This window comes from Vombatus ursinus, unplaced genomic scaffold (genome assembly GCF_900497805.2).
Source record: "Vombatus ursinus unplaced genomic scaffold, bare-nosed wombat genome assembly UNPS02014774.1, whole genome shotgun sequence".
NCBI lineage: Eukaryota > Metazoa > Chordata > Mammalia > Diprotodontia > Vombatidae > Vombatus > Vombatus ursinus.
Window position 1 is genome coordinate 1538563 of NW_020954552.1, and position 22825 is coordinate 1561387.

Consider the following 22825-nt stretch of genomic DNA (forward strand, 5'->3'; position numbering starts at 1 on the left):
CCTAATTTAGGTTAATGCACTTTCCAATCAGAAAATCTCTGCTTTTCTTCTTGTTGAATGTTGGATTGGATTGAATTCTTGTAGAATCTTGTTGAATGAAGGAGCACAGTGACAACCATATCATGCTTTATACTTTAGCAAATACTTTCATCATGCCAACCCTGTGAGGAAGGCAACACAAATATTGTTGTCCCTTCTTTGGATAAGAAAACTCAGATAAGAAATGCTCAGAGTTGAGAGTGGACCCAGCTTCATACAGCTAATAAGTGTCTGAGCCAGAATTTGAACCCAGAAATTTCCTTCTGCTTGTCACAGTGAACTTCAGCAAGCCTGGTATTGTAGAAAGAGGGTTAGGCTTGAAGTTAACCACACGCCTCTCACACATGGGCACGCATGCGTGTGCACACACACACACATACACACACACACACACACACACACACACACCCTGAATTGGAATCCTACTTTAGACACAGACTAAATACAACCACTCAGAAACTCAGTTTTCTCTGCTGTAAAATGGGTGTAACAATGGGGGTACTATCTACTGATGAGAGCTGTGAAGAATGTACTTTGTAAATTCTTAGGTACTGCCTGAGTGATTATTATTCTTCCAATTTAATGATCATTCTACTTATCTAATAATTCCTCTAATTTGGGTAGAAATGTTTCTGCATCATGCTAAAAAAGAAGTAAATTGTCCTGTTTTTAACCAGGTAGTTTTTGAGGTAGTTCTTGAGGCAGTCCTAGCTCACGGGAAATAGAAAATGGAATTGACCACTAAATTAAAAGTAAGGTTAAGCAAAATATTACATGTCAGAGTTAAAAATATGTAAAAGTAAATGATCAGGTCAAGCACAAAAATCAAAAAATCTCAGACAATGTTTATTTCTGACCACTTATAGGAAAATAATAACAATTACTGGGCAATGTTCTCCACTAGAATCCGGCTATGATGCCTTGATGTGGTGTGGAAGTAACTCTGAGTTCTCAGAGGCTGGGCTTGTAAAGTGTGGGCCTTGAAGGGTCTCCCTTTCATTGGAAAGACTTCATGTTTGAGCTCAGTGATTGTGTGTGTGTGTCTGTGTGTGTGTGTGTGTGTGTGAGAGAGAGAGAGAGAGAGAGACAGAGAGAGAGATCCAGTCAAATAGAAAGCCAGATGCCAGATGACAAAGTTTTTTGCTTGTAACAACTCATGAAAATCATCTATTAAGAAGTTGCTGAGATCTGTGTTGCTGGTGGGAATACCCACACCAAAAAGACTGTGTCTTTTAAAAATATTGGTATATTGCAGGATAGTTTTAAATAGATAGGACCACATTTTTCTTTTTGATACTTACTAATTCCCACAGAATTTAGTGGGAGCTATGAGGTGATAATAAGATGATACTGGTTGTGACTAAGACCAAAAAAGCATTGCACTGAATTAAATCTTCAGACAGAGTAATGCTCAAATCGTCTTTCTATAAATAGCAAGGATCTCTCGAAACCTCTGCTCGGAAAAATGTCAACTGTATTTAGTCATCATAGATGAATAATAACTCTAGAAATTCTCTTTTTTCCCTGTTCCTTTTTAGACTTTTCAAATGTTATTTTGGTCTCATTTTAAAAAAGCAATAAATTATATTTTGACAGGGTCAGTTTGGACAAAATAAACTTGTAGTAGCGCTTGTCGCAGCCCCCTTGCCTGTAAAAGTTTCCATCTTCTCTTTAAATCACTTTAGACAGTTTGCTTATTGAGCATTCAGAAAAGCTGAAAAAAAGTAACATGAACACCTCTTATAAAAGGTTGGAGCCACACCATTCTTGAGAGAATAGAAGGCATCATTTTGGGAGGTCTCCTTTTGGAAAGTGATGTAAGCACCTATGACTGGAGTGAAGGAAAGTTTTTTTTTTTTTTTTGTGGGAAGATGCTAGGAAAGACCTAACAAAATATAGTAAATAGCACAGTTATTGATAGAGATGTGAAACTGAGCCACTTTTGGTCTTTTGGGATCATCTAGGGTACAAGCAAAAATTCCATTTCCAAAATGTATGGGCATGCAAGTTTGAGTCTACAAATATATTGTATATTTCAGGAACTGATAGATTTTTTGGGGGAATTTAAAAGTGAACAGTCTTAACAGCCAGCCTGCTTTTTAACATTCTGTCTGCCTACCTTCTGCTCCAATTCCTCGTTGTGACCTGCTGGTGACCCTGAGCTCTCCTAAGATTGCTAGTGGAATTCGGGCACCATTAGCTTCTCCTCAACTGGAAAAACTTCATGTACAGGTCTGGAGGACACACTGCATGACTTTCATCCAAAGTCCATCTTGCCTAAGTGGGGGAGTCTGATCTTCAAGCTGGCCTCAGGGTGATGAAATCTCAAGGACCATCTACCAAGTTAGAGAGGGTTAGCTGTCTTTGTTGGTGGAGGTGCTCAGGACAACATTTTCAGCTTTTAATTAGAGTTCTTTCTGGCCTAATCCAATTTCTGGTCCAAAACCGGATGGCTGTGCCAGTGGCATCATATGAACAGAAAGAAAATCTTATGAAAGTTCTCAGAGGCCACGTTCTTAAAAATTCTATTATTTATTTATTCTTGCAAGACAATCAGAGTTAAGTGACTTGCCCAGGGTCACACAGCTAGTGAGTATCATGCGTCTGAGGCCAGATTTGAACTCAGGTCCTCCTGCTTTTAGGGCCAATGCTCTATCCGCTGTGCCACCTAGCTGCCCCTACAGGCCACATTTTAAAGATCATTTTATGTCCACAATGAACTCTAGAAATCCTGTGAATAATAACACTTTGGGAAAAAAAAAATCACAGCTAATCAATGTTTCTTTCTTTAGAGGCCGTTAGATAGAGTGCTGGGTCTGGAGTCAGGAAGACTTGAGTTCATATCCAACCTATGATACTCACCAGTTGTATAACCTTGGAAAAGTCACTTAACCTCAGTTTCCTCATCTGTAAAATGGAGATAATAATAACACCTAATTCCCAGAGTTTTTGGTGAGAATCAAATGAGATAACACGTATAGAATGCTTTTCAAAATGTAAAATGCCATATAAAAACTAGCTATTATGTGAACTTTTAAATCACAAAAGAAGCATGTGATAGGTCATTCACACAACCTCTTTCTTCCCACATGAACCAGATCTTTTCTAGTCTGTGGGATGAAAGTCTTGGGGACCAATTTGTTTCATTCATCTCCTCTGAAAAGGGGGATATAAATTGGATTAGTTATCACATTTGAACTTCTTGACATGGGTGAAGGCAAATTCTAGGTTACCCAATTATTATTGTTTAATTATAATTCTAATCTGTAAGAAAAATACATACCTCAAATTTCTTAAATTCGTTTCCCTTCCTGATGAGACCTCTGAGGATACACTGTAATTATAGTACTTGTTTTTCCTTAACTAACTCATATAATGTGCTTTGAAGTAAGACGGTCTCCACCCTGACGCCCACAATCAGGCACCTAAACTAACAAAAAGGTAAAACCAAACAGGGGCGAGAGTTTGGGGACAGAAGGATGTAATCAGATAAGCAAGGGGAAAGTTTAGAGAAGGACCGCTGAGGAGTAACAGGAGATAGGACTGTGTGTTTCTTACTTCCATTGTTGTTTTCTTTCAGCAAAAGTCCCATCAGCTGGGGAGAGGTGCTCTCTCCTTTGAAGCTCATGTTTCTCAGAAATGAGATTCTGTATTCCCAGGCCTCCACTCTGCAGTCCCAGCACAAACACACGCACCAACAGCTGCTCGGAGCTTTGAAGAGGGAGCAAGAAGCTATCAAGTAATTACTTATTCCATTTTAGATCCACATCCATGATTTTTACTTTCAGAGGTTTAGGGAGGGAAGGAGGAGAGAGGTAAAGAATAAGATGCGGTAAATCCCCTTCTGGAAAAGTGTGTAATATAGGAAAGTATGAATTTAATTGGAAAGATAAAATTCCATCAGTGAGGGATGTAGGGAAAAGACATTCTATAAATAAAACTATACAGAATGGATGGTATTAAATGTGTAAACTAGTGAATCTGGCACTAACTTTCTTTCCTTTTGAGATAAACAAGTGCCATTCTCTGATTTTGGGGAGTCCATTTTCTGGTGAGGGTCATGCAATTATTCTAAATGAAGCCGTCGGATCCTTTTATAGGGCTTTGCGGCAGTCAGATTAGGCTATCTTAGTTTCTGGAGCGTTGCTGGCTTGATACTCTGTACTTTTCAAATAACTCCAAGTACTGTATAAGCCTGGCTCCTTCCAGATAGGCCACACTACGCCGGAGTTGGAACACTCTATCAGGGCAGGACACTAGTGGGTAGGTGAGTTCCAGCTCTTCCACTAGCTTGCCATGTGGCTTTGGACAAGTTGCTTAGGCTTTCTGGATGTCAATTACCATTTCTGTAAAATGGGGACCATAGAATTTTAAGATGGAAAGAGGCCTGGAGATAATCTAATAACATCTTCATTTTAAGGAGGAGGAAATTGAGACCCAGAGAGGTTATAAAATTTGTACTGTTTATTTTACAGGCTTCTCATGAATATCAAAGGACATGATTATTTCAAGTAGTTTCTTAACCTTAAGCGTCTTACAGATGCAAATTTTACTGTACTGAGATGAAGAAATAGCCCAGAAAGGTTAAATACTTTTGCCAGTGTCCAAAATAATAAATTGGGAGTCACATTAGAAACTGATCTCAGATAATGTTTATGCCCATTCATAGAATTATTAAAACTTTATTTCCTGATATTGCTCTTTTATGTGCATGTCTATTTCTCTATCAGTATGTAATATACTGAAAGTGTGTGCATATATGTATGTAACATATATAGTTCAGTCTAATCTGTATCTGTCACACTTACTATTTATATCTGTCACATTTATATCACTTATATCTATATCTATATCAATATATATATTGAGAAATTGCCCTAAAAGATGAAGTACTTTGACCAATATCCAACAGCAAATCAGGGGAGAAGTTAGAAAGAGATCTTAGACTACACACCGCCCCCCCCAACCCACATGCTCATTCATAGAAATACTTGTACTTTTTTGATGTTGCTGTTTGCCTTTTAGGTGTCTGTCTGTCTATCTATGGGTATACCTAGATAAGGCAAACAGAAAAGGGGATAGCAGAGGATGAGATGAATGGATAGTGTTATGGAAACAACGAACATGAACTTGGACAGACTTTCGAGAGATAGTGGAGGATAGAAGGGCCCAGCCGTGCTATGATCCATGGGACCATGAAGAGCTGGACATGAGTGAATGACTTAACAACAACAATAAAACATCTACATACAAGTATCAAATATGTACATTGTTGTTCAGTCATTTTTTAGTCTTGTCTGACTCTTTGTGATCCACATCTAGGGTTGGGTTTTTTTTTTTTTTTTTTTTTTTTTTTTTGACAAAGATACTGGAATGGTTTGCCATTTCCTTCTCCAGCTCATTTTACAGATGATGAAACTGAGGCAAACAGGGTAAAGTGACTTGCCCAGGGTCATACAGCTAATAAGTGTCTGTGGCCAGATTTGAACTGAGGATGAGTCTTCCTGACTCCAGGCTGAGCACTTTATCCTGAGTGGTAGCATTGTGTAATGAATGGAAGTTTGGCTACAGAGTTCTGAAGAGCTGGTTCAAATCCGCCTCTGACACACACTAGTTGTATTACCCTGGGCAGATTAATTAATTTTTCAGTGCTCCAGAGTACGAATTGCAGAACAGTCACTAGTCTGCTTTGGTAGAGGAAGGCTCTTCACTGAGAGTGCCCTATCACAATGTAATCACAGGTCCAGACCTCCTTGATATGTATAGCCATATGTAGTCTCTACGATGTGTGTGTGTGTGTGTGTGTGTGTGTATGTGTATCACCTTCCACCAAAGACCTATGTTGTGGAGTTGACCCTGGGTTCTTGAAGGCTCCAACAGGTCCTAGAAAACTTGAAAGGTTTTGCACATCAGCCTAGTGATAGATTGTATGTCTATTGTTCAAGGACCAGTCTAGCTAAGTACAAAGAGGCTCATCACCACTTTGGCCGCTGAGTGATGAATATTTTGACCACAGCAACTCATGAAGACAGTCTATTATGGTACAGAAGGGTTGTGGTGTCTGTCAGTGGTGAGAGTATCCACCCTTCACTCTTACTGAATCTTGAGCTTCTGCCTCTATCTGTAGCATCTATGTTTACCTTATTATTGCCACGCACCTACCACACAACAAAGAATAGATAGGGTGTCTCAAAAGTCTTTGTGCAGTTTTGAGCTTTTAAAGCTTAACCATACCAAGGAGAATATCTAAGAGTTGATAAATTCTGCACAACCCATAGTTCTGTCAGTAAATGATAAATATATCTCTACACTATGTAAAGTGTACTTAGGTAGCAAAAGTAGGAAATTATTGACTACCTTATTTTCCCATTTTCAATTGATCATGTATAGCATGGAGACTTGGGCCAAAGTTTGTTTTTCCTCTAGTCAACATATTAAAAAAAATTCTTTCTTATTCTACTTTTGGTCAGCATCCCTATTTATATCCAATATTTCTAAAATGCAGAACCTTAAACTTGTCAGTGGTTGTAATGGGCTAATTATCTCAAGCCTTTTACAGAAAGCTTAGTATAACAGGATCATTGATATGGTTAGTCAGTAAACTTTTATTGTGCCTATTGAATGCCAGACATTGTACTTAGTGCTGAGGATATGAAGAAAGGTAAAAGACAATCCACAAGGCAGTCAAATGGCCCAGTGGATAGAGTGCCAGGCCTAGAGTCAGGAAGCCTCATCTCCCTGAGCTCAAATCTTGCCTCAGACACTTCCTAGCTGTGTGATCTTGGGTAAGATCTGACCAGTACTCTGTTTGCCTCAATATCCTTATCTGCAAAATGAGCTGGAGAAGGAAATGGCAAAGCACTCCAGTATCGGATTTGCCAAGATAACCCCAAATGGGGTTACGAAGAGTTGGTTATGACTGAACAACAATAAAAACAAAAGACAGTCCCTGTTCTCAATAAAGTCTGCACAATCTAATAGGGCAGATAGCATGCAAACAATTATGTCCATACATGATAATAGTCATGATAGCTTGTAAATAATCAACAGAGGGAAGATGCCAGAATTAAAGAGGATCAAGAAAAGCTTCCTGAGGCAGCTAGGTGGGGCAGTGGATAGAGCACTGGCCCTGAAGTCAGGAGGACCTGAGTTCAAATCCAGCCTCAGACCAAACACTTGACACTTACTAGGTGTGTGACCTTGGGCAAGTCATTTAACCCCAATTGCCTAAAAAAGAAAAAAAAAGGAAAGCTTCCTATAGAAGGTGGGATTTTAGAAGGGACTTACAGGAATTGCAGAGTAGCCAGGAGGTGGAGATGAGGAGGGAGAGCATTCCACAAATGGGGGATAGCCGGTGAGAATGCCTGGAGTGGGGTCATAGAGTGTTTTGCTCTAGGAACTGCAAATGTGACTGCATCCAACAATACATGATGGGGTGTTAAGTGTAGGAAGTTTGCAAAAGTGTGTGCAGGACAAGTTAGGAATGGCCTTGAACAGCAGACCGAAGAATTTATATTTGATCCTGGAGGTGCTAGGGGGCCTCTAGAGTTTATTGAGTGGGGATGGTGATGACATGGTCATACCTGTGCTTTAGGAAGATGATTTAGAGGGCAAGGGATCTCAGAAGTCATCTAGTCCAACCTCTTCCTTTCATATATGGGGAAACTAAGGCTCAGAAAGCTTAAGTGATTGGCCCACGGTTGCACAGGTAGTGAGTGTCAGAGGTGGGATTTGAATGGCGGTTCATGCAACTGCAGAGGAAGCTGACAAAAATGTCACACGTGAACAACTTTTCATCTTTAGACTTCTTATCCCACTTTATGAAAGCTCTGGGTCATGGTGCCTATCCAATTTAATATTTATTGAGGGCCCCATCAGGGTAAAACTAAGAGGTAGAGAGCTATTAAAAGCAGGAGTGAGCACTAATGTCTGTTTGAATGTAACACATGGTAAGTTCTCATTTAGTTCATCCCTGTCCTCTATCTGCCAGAACATTTTCATTATTAGACTTCTGGTTTGCTATAGTCTACTTAATGTTTGACAGAAGCAGATAAGGCCACTAGTGCATATGATAAAAATAGTAATGAGACACAACTATTAATATCCTCTCACAATGTTAAAACTATCTTACATTTCATGCTGAAGAATGCAGTTGCAAGCAGAATTCAGATTTTTTTTTAGGATTGTAATAAAATTCAGAAGAGTGTAATTTCTCTGATCATCTAGATCTTTAACAGTTTTGACCTAGTAAAGAAAAAGACTATGAAAATGGTGTGAAATATCAAAATTGAGTGTTCTGGCCTGGCCATTAGGAAAAAAAAGTGATTTTGCAATATACACTAGAAATCTATAGAAATCATGGGCTCAGGTCTAGCTGTATCCTTTTCACCTATGTTCCTTTTCCTCATATGGTGCTTCCTCTAAAGTCTCTGTTCTGTGGCAAAGCATGCTGATTAAAGTCAGAGAGAAATATAATTTTAGAGCTGGGTGGGACCTGAGAAACCATCTAGTCCATTATCCTCAACTTATGAGACTCAGAGAATGAAGTGTCACATAAGTAGAAAGTGGGAGAGCTGGGATTGATGCTCAGATTTTCTGAGTCCCAGTCCAGAATTGATCAGAACCAGATTCTTTTCCAAAGATGTTAAAAAACTAAATAAATGGCATTGAGACAGCCAGATGGCACAGCACAACAACATAAAGTGTTGAACTTAAAGTCAGGAGGACTTGAGTTCAAATATTGCTTCAGATACTAAGAAGCTATGTAACTCTGGGCAAATCATGGAACTTCTTTCACTCTCAGTTTCCTGATCTTTAAGATAGGGATAATATAATACCTAATTCTCAGGGTTGTTATGAAAATCAAATGAGATGGCACATATAAAGCTCTTGATAAATCCCAAAGATCTTTCTAAATGCTAGTTATTAAGAAATAAAAACAAATTATATAAAATGATTTTTTTTCTTTAAAATTATTTTGGTCATTGATTATTTTACTTAGTTACTTTTGGTAGAATTCAAACTACAGAGGGAAACCATTGATATATTTCAGTTTCTTTTTAGTTATCAATTTTATTGTGTAACAATTGGACTGCAGACTTTGAACTTTTTGAGGAATTGTCAATTAATTGATTTTGACTTTCTTAAAAAACAAAGAAAATTGCTGTCCTCTTTAGAAGAAAAAGTACAAGCCTAGCATAGGTTTCTGGAAGGTCTTGATAGTAGCTCTTTTTAATTTTTTTGGTGCTGATAATTCCAGAGTTTTATTTCCTTTTTTCTCTCTCTCATTTTTCAATTTTATTTTATTCTCAGTTCTAAAATCTCTCCTTCACTATGCACCCTGACTCCCTCTCCTGCCTTGAGAAAGAAGACAAGATTACAAGTATATATAGTCAAGCAAAACAGTAGCCATGTCCAAGAAAGAAAATAGTCTTTGATCTGTACTCTCAGGATATCACCTCTCTCTCTGGAGGCAGATAGTCTGTTTCATCATGAGTCCTTTGGAATTGTGGTTGGTCTTTGTGTGGGTCAAAGTTCATAAATTTTTCATAATTGGTCATCCTCATGACATTGTTATTGTATAAATTGTTCTCCTGGTTCTACTCACTTCACTTTGCATCAGTCCATACACGTCTTCTCAGGTTTTTGTGAAACCATCCTCATCCTCATTTCTTATAGCACAATATTCCATCACATTCATGTGCCATAACTTGTTCGATAGCAGTTCTTCATAAAATTGTTCAGCATTTTCGATGGCTTTTTGGATACTGTAACATAACGCTATATTTTTTTTTTCCTGGACATATAATTTGTTACCTAACACATCATCACTGCAATGAAAGAATCTCTATTTCTCAGACTATTGTTGGAATGAACAGATATTTTAAAAATATCCGAATTCTCATTGGGTATAAATGATTGAAAATGTAAATAAAGAAATATGAAGTACTATCAAAGTGTATTCAACATCAACTTTTCTTGGGCATGAACAGAGATCAGGCTCACTTTGCAATAGCATTCCTCTCTTTAGTTCAGGGAAACATCTCACACCACCTTGTGCAGTATTTTTTTAATGGGTGCTGGGGGGGTGAGTAAAGAGTCTTTGTTTGGTGAGTTAGAAGCTGGGGAAAGAAAAATGTGTGCCCTTGGGCAGTATATTTTAATCATACTGGTAGGGCGGCTTGTACTCATTTTTCTCCCTTGCTGGGCCATTTCCAATTTAGATTTATCAAACAAGAAGAACAATTTATTGAGAATTTAGTATTCAGTATTGAATATTCAGTGCTGGGTTATTGCAAGTACTAAGCAGAAATATACATATATATATATATATTTCCTTTTTTTCCTTGGGTTTTTTTGAGTTTCTCTCAAAGTAGCCCTCCCTTTTACTTTTAGCCTTAAAATGATGGCCTTGTATATGGGATAAAATGTGGGGAAAGGAGTTCAGAGTCCTAAAGACTGCACGGTCAATATATCTTCAAACACTTTGTAATCTTCTTTATCAACTTTTGGGTCGTGGTGCTCTTCTTAAGGGTCAACTACTTCAATTAGGAATTTATAGAGATAATTTATAAAACATGCACATTTGTGTTTCCACCCTCTCCCACCCTGGAGGAGAGAAAATTTTCTCCCTTTCCATCCAACACCTCTGTCCCCATATCTATGTCTTTTCATCTTAACTTTTCCCGCTCTTTAATAGAACACTTACGTCATATAGGAAAAGCCCTTGGGGTTTTTTTTGTTTGTTTTTTAATCTTAAATCAATATTACAAGGTTAATTCACTGCAGAAGGAATTTGTTAGCTTGAGCTTTCTATCTTTTGTCAAAGGCTATAGAGGTCATGGATGTCTCAAATCGGTTTTGTCACATGAGAAATGCAGAGGAACATGCTAGAGAACTATGTCTATTGCCATCACTATTAAGAGTGGTTTGGCCCCAGTAGGTAAGAACCTATGCATAACAACAATTCTGACAATCAGTTGACATAGAATGGTCCTCATTAGACCAGAACAGGAGTAAAAAAAATTCTCTCTGGTCAAGGCTACAAATTTTTGATACTATTCTCTTACCAAAGAAAATCACTGAAAAATTTTGAGGAATGATGACATGAGTGAAGTTAATTCTATGGGTGAATAAATTGCCCATTTGTTTGAAAGTATCTTAAATCTTTGAAACACTTAATACTTTTGGTACCTATTGAATATATATATGATTAATATTTCTCCCTTTTTTCATCATGATTTTCATTATTATCATAGAAACTAACATTAAACTACATTGGGGAAACATGCATGGGTTTTATATTTTTGTTGATTAAAAATATTCAGGCAGACAAATATGGGGTCTCAGTGATAAGAGAGTCCACATGCTCTTCATAACCTAAACTTCACATTGTTTTGGATTAAAAACACACACATGATAATAGACCGAGGATTGGATGTGTCTTTTGTGTATTGTTACCTTCTTATAATTGCTCAGAGAGCAGTTCATCGTAGGTGTTTAAAGAATGATTTTAGTGCTTTTATTTTGTACCTGTGTGACCTTTGGAAGGTTACTTCTTTTTGGGCTTTGGTTTTTTTCACCTGTACAATCAGGGAATTCTTAACTTTCATTTAAAAAAAATTGAGTTTTGAATTCTCTCTCTCCCTCCCAACCTTCCTCCATTCATTGAGAAGGCAAGAAATGTGATGTTAATTATACATGTGAAATCATGCAAAGTGTATTTTCATATCATCCATGTTGCAAAAAAAGCAAGAAAAAAAAAGTGAAAAAAATTATGCTTCAATCTGTACTCAGACTTCATCAGTTCTCCCTATGGATATGGAAATAATTTTTTTTATTATGAGTCCTTCAAAATTGTCTTAAATCATTGTATTGATCAGAATAGCTAAGTCGTTTACAATTGATCATAGTTATAATAATGCCATTACTGTGTACAATGTTCTCCTGGTTCTGCTCCTTTCATTTTGCAACAGTTCATATATCTTCCCATGTTTTTCTGAAATCATCCTGCTTGTCACTTCCTACAGCACATTTGTATTTCATCACAATTACATGTTACAGCTTGTTTGGTCATTCCTCAGTTGATGGGTATCCCCTCAATTTCCAATTCTTTTTCACTGGAAAAAAGAGCTAAACCAGGAAATGCTTAACCCATGTAGATGAACTTAAAAAAATATTATGATAACTATGTTTCAATATAATTGGTTTCCTTTGTAATTCTGTTTTTTATTTTGTGCATTTAAAAACATTATTCGGGGGGGGGGGCAGTTAGGTAGCACAGTGGATAGAGCACTGGCCCTGAAGTCAGGAGGACCTGAGTTCAAATTTGGTCTTAGACCAAACACTTGACTCTTACTAGCTGTGTGACCCTGGGCGAGTCATTTAACCCCAATTGCCTAAAAAAAATTAAAAAACAAACAAACAAACAAAAAAAGAAAACATTCTGAGAAGGAATACACTGGTTCCACCAAATTGCCAGGGGGGTCATGGTGCAAAAGGGGTTCATGCTTCTGAGATTAGATGATCTCTACAATGCCTTTCAGCTCTAAATCTAGGACCCAGTGATGATTTTTGTTTGTTTATTCATTCGTTCATTCCTTCCTCCCTTTCTTCTTTCTTTCTATCCTTTCTCCTTCTCTCTTTCTTTCTCTTTTTGTAGCATTGGCAACTCAAAAAAAATCTACTCACTGATCTGAGTAGATTAAACTAGTTAGCTTTGGAAGGGTGAGCTCTATGTCAGTGGAAGGAATGTGTACACTGACGAAATTACAAAACGTTCAAGAACTGAATAAGACTGCTTATAAACCACAAAGGAGTAGTATAATAAAACCTCCTATCACACAGGAGCACCAAATACAGTAAGTGCTTTGAGATCTGTGATTGAAAGGTGCTTCAAGTATTACAAAACTTTATTGTGGGCTTATTCCCATCTATGCTATGTGGAAAGCTAGAGAAAAGAGATAGGATTTAGAAATGCAGATCATGGGGGTCTATGGATTTTAGGTATGTGGATTATTAAATCCATTTTAATAAGAATGATTATACTAAATAGCTTATGTAGTATTCATTTAAGAAAGGAAATGAAACCTCTTAAGTTTTAGTCTTTTAAAAAATGACTCATGCTCTTCCTTTCCATGTGACTATGTGTCTTGACTTCCAGTGTTTAGTTGGTTTCTTTCTAGTCCTAATTTTTATTTTTCTACCATATTCAATTCTACCAATTTTACCATATATCATCTTTAGAATCAAAGAGCAATGACACCATTTGGAAAAGTTTTCTTTTTGTAATTGAAAAAGAATTCTAGACTTGTAATCATCAACCCACACAAAAATCATACAGAAAACCACAAACTCCTATAATGTGTGTATTAACTGAGGAGAGTGTAAGTATAAACTCTTACAGCCCATTACATCTAGCGGGCCTCAGGCCCTCTGCCTTGCTTTACCCCAGACATCTTTATAAAATCATAGATCTGGAACTGGAAGGGACATTTGCTACCATCTAGTCCAGTCCCCCCGTTTTTCCAGATAAGGAACTGAGGTCCAGAGTGGTTAAGTGATTTGTCCAAGACCACACAGTAAGTAGCAGAGTCAGGATTGGAACCCAGGTTCTTTCACTCCAAATGCAATGCTCTTTCTACTGCTATTTCCTGCTACTATTGCACCCTCTGAAGCAAACCCTCAGAGACCATGTCCTGGAGGAAGCAAGCCTCTCAGCTTTGGAACTTGGGTTCTCTCCCACCTTCTTCTCCTCTTCTTTCTTCTCCCCGTCTTTCTCTCCTCCTCTCCCTCCTCTCCTCCTTTTTCTTCTCCCCTTTCCTCTTCTTCCTCCTGCCCCTCATGCTCACCATAATAATAATAATTGATCATAGATCATAATAATATATAATAACAATAATTGATCATAGAAAGGGCTCCTATGTTCATAGGAGCTTTTAAAAATAACCTTAAAAATGCTAGACACCTGAACCAAATGTGCAAGACCTGTCTTGTCTTGTTTCACCGTTGTCTAGTCTTCTTGTTTCCTGTGGTTAAAATTGTCAATGTGTTTAGGTTTCTAGGGCTGTTAGAATTTTGAACACCTTTGGTGTTTGAAGATAGATAGTTCAGATGCCTTGGACAGTTTCTTTCTCTTATGTCTACTTTCCCCCTTTTTAGTGAAGTTTAGGTACTTGTATGCTTGTGGAAAGTGGAAAATCAAAGGCATTCTTAATAGCAATTTTACAAACTGTAGTCATCTACAACTAAAATGATAACCTTTCTCTCTTCTCCCCAGTTCTGCTCTTTCCATCTTGCTAAGAAGCATTCTTCAGTTTCAGAAACTGGAAAATTTCTTTGGAGTGATTTTTCAGACTATTCAGAATATTTTCTGCTTTTCTTCCTCTTTTCTCTCTCTCTTCCCTCTTTTCCTTATAAAAGAGCAAATACACAAGGACCCAGTCTAATATTTATGAGAACTTGAATGGCATAGAATAAAGGCAGTTTCAAGACACTTACCAAATAATGTAAAATTTGAATTTTGTTCCTTATGATGGCTTTTAAAAAAATCTAGCTTTGTATAATTTGGATGACCAGTACATACACTCTTAGTTTGGGGTATTTTATGAGGTTTTTAAAGGAGATTTAACCTTTTAAGTCATGGAAGAAAAGGATCTTCATTGATTTTTTTTTCGTATTTGGCTAACTCTCACATCTCCCCTTTACCTGCCTCTTCCCTTCTCCTCTTTGTTTTTCCACGTTCTTCTCCTGTTTGTAGTGCAGGTGTTTCATTAAAATTGCATTTGGTTTTGGCATGCCAAGTAAGGGAACATTTGTATTTCATAAATCAATGGAAACCAGATATTTTGCAATATGTATTTTTGCGTGGGTTTAAGAAAGTAAATGTCAGTATTCAATGGCCAGGATTATTTCTGTGACTTGGCATATTAGAAAGTGTGTGGAAGTACCAGGCACAGTTAATGTTTCTAATCTCCATTTAACTCAGTCTCTAGTTTTTAGAGAAATTCAGCTTTTCAGGATGCTCATTTTCCTCTGATCTCTAAGCAAAGGTGAATGAACAGACCTTGAGAAATTTATCATTATCATCATCATCTTCATCACCATCACCATCATCATTATTACTGTTATTCTATTTTCAAGTCCCTGAAGTTACTATAAACATAATCTTCCAAATTCCTATTTCATTTTGTTTTACAAAATATGTATAGTATTTATATACCATGTAACTCCATATGAAGAAGCACATTGAGGGTCTTTAAAAATATTATAAATTAGTTTCAGGGTACTGAGTAAGCTGTAGTTAGGAAGCAGTTCATTGACCCAGCAGCTGGTGGCACAGTGGTTAGGATGATGGGCCTGGAGTTGGTAAGGCCTGCATTCAAATCTGGCCTCAGACACTTACTGGCTATGTGACTCTAAGGAAGTCATTTAACCTTTTTCTCAGTTTTTTCCATCGTAAAATGGGGGTAATAATAGCATCTACCTCTTAGGTTTGTTAGGAGGATCAAGTGAGATCATATTTGTCAAAAGCACATTTATATAGCATATGGTAGGTGCTATATAAATGCTCATTCCTTCCTTCCAATTCTCTGAAATATTTTGAAGTCTCATGTTTCCCTGAAGATATACATGTTTTACCTCTCCTCCATCTTCTTCACCATTTATGTATAAGGGAAACACACACATATATTTTAGGAAATTTCCATATTTAATAAGTTAGAAATTTCTATATTTAATAAGTTAGAAAACCAAATGTAAAACATTGGTTAGCAAGTGTGAAATAGAATCTTCACGATAGAGAGAATTCCTTTTTATTGTAGAGAATGGATAGTAGGCAGTGGTGTGCTAGTAAATGTTTAACAATGGGTTCTCCAGCAAAAAAGTACCCACTATGCACTGTTAAGCTGAATCTGGATTATTAACATTTTTTGCCATTGCTTTCTTCAGTGTAAGAAATTGACAAAAACAATCAACAGAACACCAAGTCAAGCCCTGATTTGTATTTTTTGCTGATCTCTGAGGTGTAAATGCTCACACTGAAAATTTAACATCTGGCCCTTCAGCACTGGCTCCAGCTGGTTCCAGTACACCCTTGATTGGAGGTGTTTACTGAAAACCTGAAGAATGGGGGGGACTGAATGAGAACCTTGATGTTGACTTTTGCTGATTTTCAAGCTGTGACTTTTGCCAACTCTCATTTCTTCCTACACATGCATTTTATCAGTTATATCAAAGTTATATCAGTTCACGTTTGACGAACATGCACATTTAGATCTTGTATATCTATATGTGTACAGTTAATAAGTGGCAGCATCATAGAGTGGCTAGAGGACTGCCATTAGAGTCAGGAAGGACCTGGGTTCAAGTGTCCCATCTAACACTCACTGGCTGTGTTTCAGATCACTTAGCCTCTCAGTGCCCTGGGCAATTCTCCAAGACTCTAAGTTACAGATAAGTTACTGCATCAGTGGAGGGAGCTTCCATGCTGGGAGTTCCCTGCCCCGATGGAGTCACATATCTGTACCCTCCTTTCCCAGCCTCCCAATTGTCATAGAATGTAAATCCACATGTGTATTTTTACATTGACATCATCACACACATATAAGTAAATCAGCAGAAATGAAAGTTTAACAGGATGACAATCCCAGATCCTTTGGCTTGTCGTTCCTGCACATGGGGATGTAGAATTCAAAGAGGAAGGAGGATTGTATAAACACATGGGAAAAGCTCAGTTTTCCATCCAGGATGAATTTGCCAAAGCAGGATGTCTCACTCACATGCTGAAAACAGGAGCATGTCTTTTCTCACAACCTGCAAACCAGCTAGCTGAAAGATTGACAGCTGGCCAAGGGAACGCACACCTCGTTCTTCGATCTAGGCTGCCAGTGTTTTAATCACAGTCCTGGTGATGAGCGGCCTGGGAGGGCTCGCCTTTCACACACTAACTCAAACAAACACAGCAGAATGTCTCCGCTGCTATCCAAGCCCCTTCCTGCTTTAGCATTCCTGATGTACTCCCTCTGCGCTGCATACTTTAAAAACTCAACCAACATGCAAGGCCTTGTGTCATCTTACATCACTTCTCCTTATAAATAGCCTTTGGGAATGGCAAGGGAATGTTACCACTAATCACAGAGGCATTTGGAAGGGTTCGGTCTCAGCAAATAAGCACTCTACTGAATGAACGTGTTGGAGAACTCCTGGGAAGTTCCGAGTTTTAGAAGCCTGTTGACGTGCTGGGTATCAGACTTGGGCAGGGTATTTCAGAAAGAAGCCTGGGACTTCTTCCCATGCAATTTTTCCTACTTAAGGGCGGATTTATTGAAAGCTGGCATCAATTAATGCAGATGCCTGTGTTCACAGCAAAGAGGCAGGGGAACCGAAGTAACCCCTCACCAAATGACCCATGTAGCTGCATACAGTATGTCTTTCTTTCTGTCCCTGGCAAGGAAGTTGCAGCCTCTTTATCATGCACCCAGGGAGCTTCAAGGCTAAAAAGGGATCAGAACTAGGAGAGAAGTTTGTTGTGCTCAGAGATGCCAAATATGAATATTCAATTAACAAGAACAACAGCAAAAAAAAAAAAATCACAAAAGTCATGGTGTGTAAATTAAGGATGCCTGGGAGCAATTACTCTGGATGGCAAAGCCAGCGCGACATTAAAAATACCCTGTATTTCTTTGTTTTCAACTCATGAACAAATAAACGCTAAAAATATGTTTATCTGTTCTAACAGAGAAAACAAACAATTTCCATAATGCATATATTAAGAGAGAATGCATAACTATTTCCTATCACTTGAGGCAGGGAAATTTGGTAAAGGGAGACAGGAGTAATAAGAGAGAAGTAAGTACTTGATCAAAAGCTGCCCTGGCAGAGTGCAATTCTTCAAGGGCCTGGGCATGCCATGTCCCACATACTGATTTTTTGAATAGACCTCTTGCCAAGATAAATTCTCTCTGGACTCTAGAATTTATAGGATGTGCTTAGCTTGCATTAAGAACCCAGCAGTTTCTTCCCTTCACAAACAAGCTGTCTTGAGCAAGGCAAGACATAAATGGAAGGGATGCTTTGCTAATTATTTACATAAAGACACAGAGAGATGCAATCTGGCTCTTGTGTTTATTTCATGTTCCTGCTTGGCCTACGAGTCAATGATGGAACTGAACATTTTCGTTCTGTTTGTCTCCCTCTGACTTTGCTAACTTTCAGGGCTACCCAGAAAGTTCTTTGAAAAACAGTTGGATAACAGCCTGGGAAAGGTAATTCACTCATTTATTTCCTCTTCTAATCTTCCAGTATTTATAGTTATGAGTTTTTTTCTTGATATTCAGATCGTGGTCCTAATGGGCAGTGATTTTATCTTCAGATTTGAGAAACATGTATTTAGCACAGAGTAAGAGCAACATGTCCTTTTCATCATTTCAAAGTTGTAAAACAGTGTTGGGAGAGACAAGCTTATAGTAGGGCTGGAGGAGAGCACTTTCAGAATATTATAACAGGAAATTAATTACTTGATAAACAGTGGTGTCAGGAAGAGTTCTGCAGATCAGCACAATACCGGGGCCTTTGAAAGGAGCTGATTTTCATATTTAAAAATTATCACAAAAAGGCACCCATCATTTAGTAGGCAGCTTGGTGTACAGAGAAGAGAACATTAGAATAAGATTTTCATGGATAATCACATATATCTATGGAGATCAGTTGAAATCATGAATTAATTTTTCAAAATGGAAATAAGCAAACTCAATTCAGGTTGCTTTTAACATTGGTAACCCCAAATTGCATATCCTGGGCCTAATTGGATTCCTACTTGGAGTCTCATTTCTCTAGGTGAAAGGCATCTGGGCCACAGTGTAGACTTGGCTGGCTCACTGTATATAGTTTGGAACAGTGTTGGAAGCACCAACCTGGGAAATGTACTCTGTCACAAAGACTTCTCCTTCTTCCCATATGATTGACCTGATTTTCTGATCTTTTAATACTTATTAGTTTGAAAAGTTGATATCGCAGTAGCCTAGGCTAGGGGCAATTATAATCCTAATTTCCCTTTTTCCTTAATGCAGAAGAACAAAAATGGAATCTCAAGGAAAAGGGAAAAAATATTGGCAAGGAAAGCAACCTATTTTTGTAAATGTGGAATTTTCACCTTGGTTTCTGTAAGTTAGTTCTGTGAGGTGTCCACTAGTGGATGGGGTCAACCATTCTTAGGACAGCTGTGCTGGAATCCATGAGTTATCTGTGCACTGTAAGTGCTCAGTAAATACTTATTGATTGATTCAGTCCGAACAGGCCTGGTTTCCCTGATATCAGAAATGGAGAGAAGAGGGCCCATGTGTATGACAGATATTTATTATGAAAAGGGATGTGGAGAGCAGTTAGGGTATAGTGACCCATTCTGCCATTAGATAAACTTAGCTGAAAATGTTTCCAACTTCAGATTTCCCAATATCCAGGCTGAAAGGAATGCTGTTTCTCAGTCAATTGGTCCAATTAATGGTTCATTGAATATCTACTGTGTTCAGAGGACTGAACTATTTCTTAAGGGAAGCTAGAGAATAAGCAGAATATATGGCTTGTAATCTCATATCTGGCCAGATATGTAGAACATATACACATAAAAAAGACAAGAATGGTTCAAGAGTCATCTATAGACACATGCAAATTAATATAATGCAAAAAGAGGGAAGAACCTGAGAATATAGGCATTTAAAATGGAAAGTTCCAGTATTTGAGGGCAGCATCTTTCATACGTAGACAGTACGGTAAAATGGGAAACTGCACCCAGAATCAGGAGAGATCTGACTTCCCAAGCACATTCCTGAATTTAGAGACCATCTAATCCAACCCCCTTCTTTTCACAGATGAGGAAGCTGTGGCCTAGAGAGGTTAAGTGAATTTCACAAAGGAAGTAAGGGGCCAGAACTGGGATTTGAGCTTGGGTCTTATAACTCCAAGTTCAGGATTCTTCCCACCCTACCACATCCCCTTCTTGATTTTCAAGTTCCTTAGACCAAGTTAAAAAATTGACACAGTAATGGGATCCCTTAAAATTATTTACCACTTTTGGCTTGAAGTGTACAGAACAAAATTATACCTTGTCCCCTGGTTATCCATGTTCCTTGCCATCTCTGAACGCTTTGCTTCCCTTGGGTCTGGAGTCAAGGGGCAGGGCTCATGAATGTGGGCTTGGCTTGCTTGTCTCTCATAGATGAGTGAAAAGGGTGAGTGAGGAAGGTGAAAATAAGCTCTTGGGAAAACCCATAGACTATGAGATTTACTGATCATTATCAACTGTTGATTGGGGCACATTTGACAATGAACTAAGCCCAATGAAGTTAACAAAGTTGTGTTTACATGTAGTCTCTGCCCTTGGGGGACCATGCACTGGGTAGGGTTGGGGAGCATTATGGATACCTCAAGCTAGGATAAAGATATATTTTCTGGTCAGCAGTTCTTATTGATCCCTTGGATATTACTATTAATGTGCAAATTGAAGGGGAAGATTTTGCAGGACAGCCTCCTGGGTGGCACATTGGCTTTCATTCTGCCCTCTTGTCCTCCCTAAATCTGCTGAGGGTGGATCATGGACAACGGCTCCCTGGGCTGTGTGCAACCCACAGGCGGTATGTCATGTAGTTCTCTTGTAGACAATGCTCTTTGAATTGGCCCCAAAAGTTATTGCATTGGATTCTCTCCCATTTCAAAAAGCTGAGTACATGCTGTGACTGCAGCACTTCCAGTCTATGCCAGCCTGAGGAGCAAGAGCCTAGGATTGGAAACCAAACCGGAGGCTCCACATGGCAATGAACAGCACAACATTTTGGCTAGAGGCACTGATCATGTTGGGAATTTGAAGAAGAGGTGTTTTTTTTTCAAAGAATGGTTAATATGCATTTATTCCTTCTGGAAATGCATTAGAGTGTATTCTCTTTTTAGAGACAGGATGAAAATGATTTTCATTAAGGCTCTTGATGACCACTCGGAAAAGCAGAGTAAGGTTCATTTGAAATGCCTTCTTGCAAAAGGTAGTTCCTGGAGTTCATTCCAATACGGCTACTCTGTGCATAATATATCTACATTTAAAATTCCGCAGGTGGGGTTACCAAATTTTATCCTTTTAAAATTCAAATCGTAAGCATACATGGAAAAAACCTTAAATGACTTTTCCTTCTTTCCTGATAGACGTTAAGACCCAACAATCTAATTTTGGTGAAATTAAGTAAACCAATTCTCTCCTTGTATAAACAGTCAAATTTTATGGTTGAATTATAAACCTCTGGAAATGGGGGTTTATAATGAAACTCCTATCAAAATATTAACTATAGTTATATGAAAAAAGCTGTTATTAAATAGCATCTTGATGGCTTAAAAACTTTCTTTAAAAATCTCTGTTTATTCATTATAATTAAAATGCCTAAATTATAATGATCTACTAAAAACAAATAGTTTTAATCTTTTCCATAGTTCTCCATATGATGTTAATGCTCTGTACATTAGTATTGATGCCTGAGTTTAATATTGCTTTCTCTATCATTAAAATTGCTAACACCATAGCTTTGGAAATGTAAATTTGAATACTTAATTATGTTGCTATAAACAGCCACTCTAATGCCATGTTCTCATCGACAATGATGGGCCTTCTTCCAGGGCTGGCATCTCGAGCAATCACGCTGTCTACTTTCCTGTTGTATATAAGAGGAAAAACATTCCCACCTGAGATCTCCCCCAAAGTTTCATTTGGAAAACAGAACATGATTAGAAATATGTTTCCAGTTGCACATTGCTCAAACCTAGTTTTGCCTTTACTTGGGCTAAATGATGCAAACATAGTCCAGCCTCCTTTCTAGGAGTGTGCAATTACCTTGAAGGCCCCTAGCAAAAAAAAAAAAAAGCCCTGGCTAATTGAGAACACTTGCTTTTGCTTGCAATTAGCAAGGATATCCTCTTATAAAGAAATGTCCCTATTTTTTTTTTTCCTGCAAAAAAGGTGGGTTTATCTTTAATGAACTAAGAGTTTGGAAGCTCTGCAAATTAAAGCATGCATATGCAGGTTATCTTCTTGCTCAAGGGGACATACACCACTGCTGTGTTCTTGTGAAGTAATAATGAGATACCATAAGCAAACAGTAGAAGATTCATGTCAGATGGTTCTCCAATAACATTAGAAAAAAAAAAAGCAGCTGATGTATGGGATATTGAAGGCAGATTAAGTTGTTAATGTATATTAGTATATTCTTAATTTCCTTTTAATTGAAAAAGACATATTGACTTTAATTAGAACCATTTCACAGGAACTGTCAATTAGCACATGTCAAACTAGTTAATTCAGAACAGAATTCTTTTAATTAGGGTCTGCTTTCCTTTAACTGTGGGGCCAATGAAATCAGCCTTTCCTTATCAAGATTTTAAATGTCTCTAAGACATACAATACAAATGTAGTCTCTTATCTATTATTAGAAGCCCATATGGATAACATTAAAATGATGATGCTGGCATTGTTCATGCAGCACAAATCAGAGTCCCTTTATGACTGTTTGAAAAAAAAATGGCTTTGAACAAAGACTATTTTAAATACACAGATTTATCCTACTTTAAAGAGACTACAAAATTTATGACATGCATGTTCACATTTAAAGTATTATTTAATATGTCTGCTCAAATAAATGGGCCTATTCAAACGTTTTGTGTGTTCTATCAGCCAAAGACACATAAAACATTGTCAAACCATACAGCAACATTTTTCCCTTAAATGAACTGTAATCAAAAAGGGAAAACAGTCTGA

General features: G+C 37.8%; 1 long non-coding RNA gene across 3 annotated transcripts in view; it reads left to right on the plus strand.

Moving 5' to 3' along the window:
* Positions 1-3766, plus strand: part of LOC114044675 — a 50233-nt gene extending 46467 nt beyond the window's left edge. For all 3 annotated transcript variants that reach the window (XR_003569271.1, XR_003569274.1, XR_003569272.1), the window contains one exon: positions 3620-3766. This is a non-coding gene — a long non-coding RNA (uncharacterized LOC114044675). The remainder of the gene's footprint in view (positions 1-3619) is intronic.
* The last annotated feature ends 19059 nt before the right edge of the window (positions 3767-22825 follow it).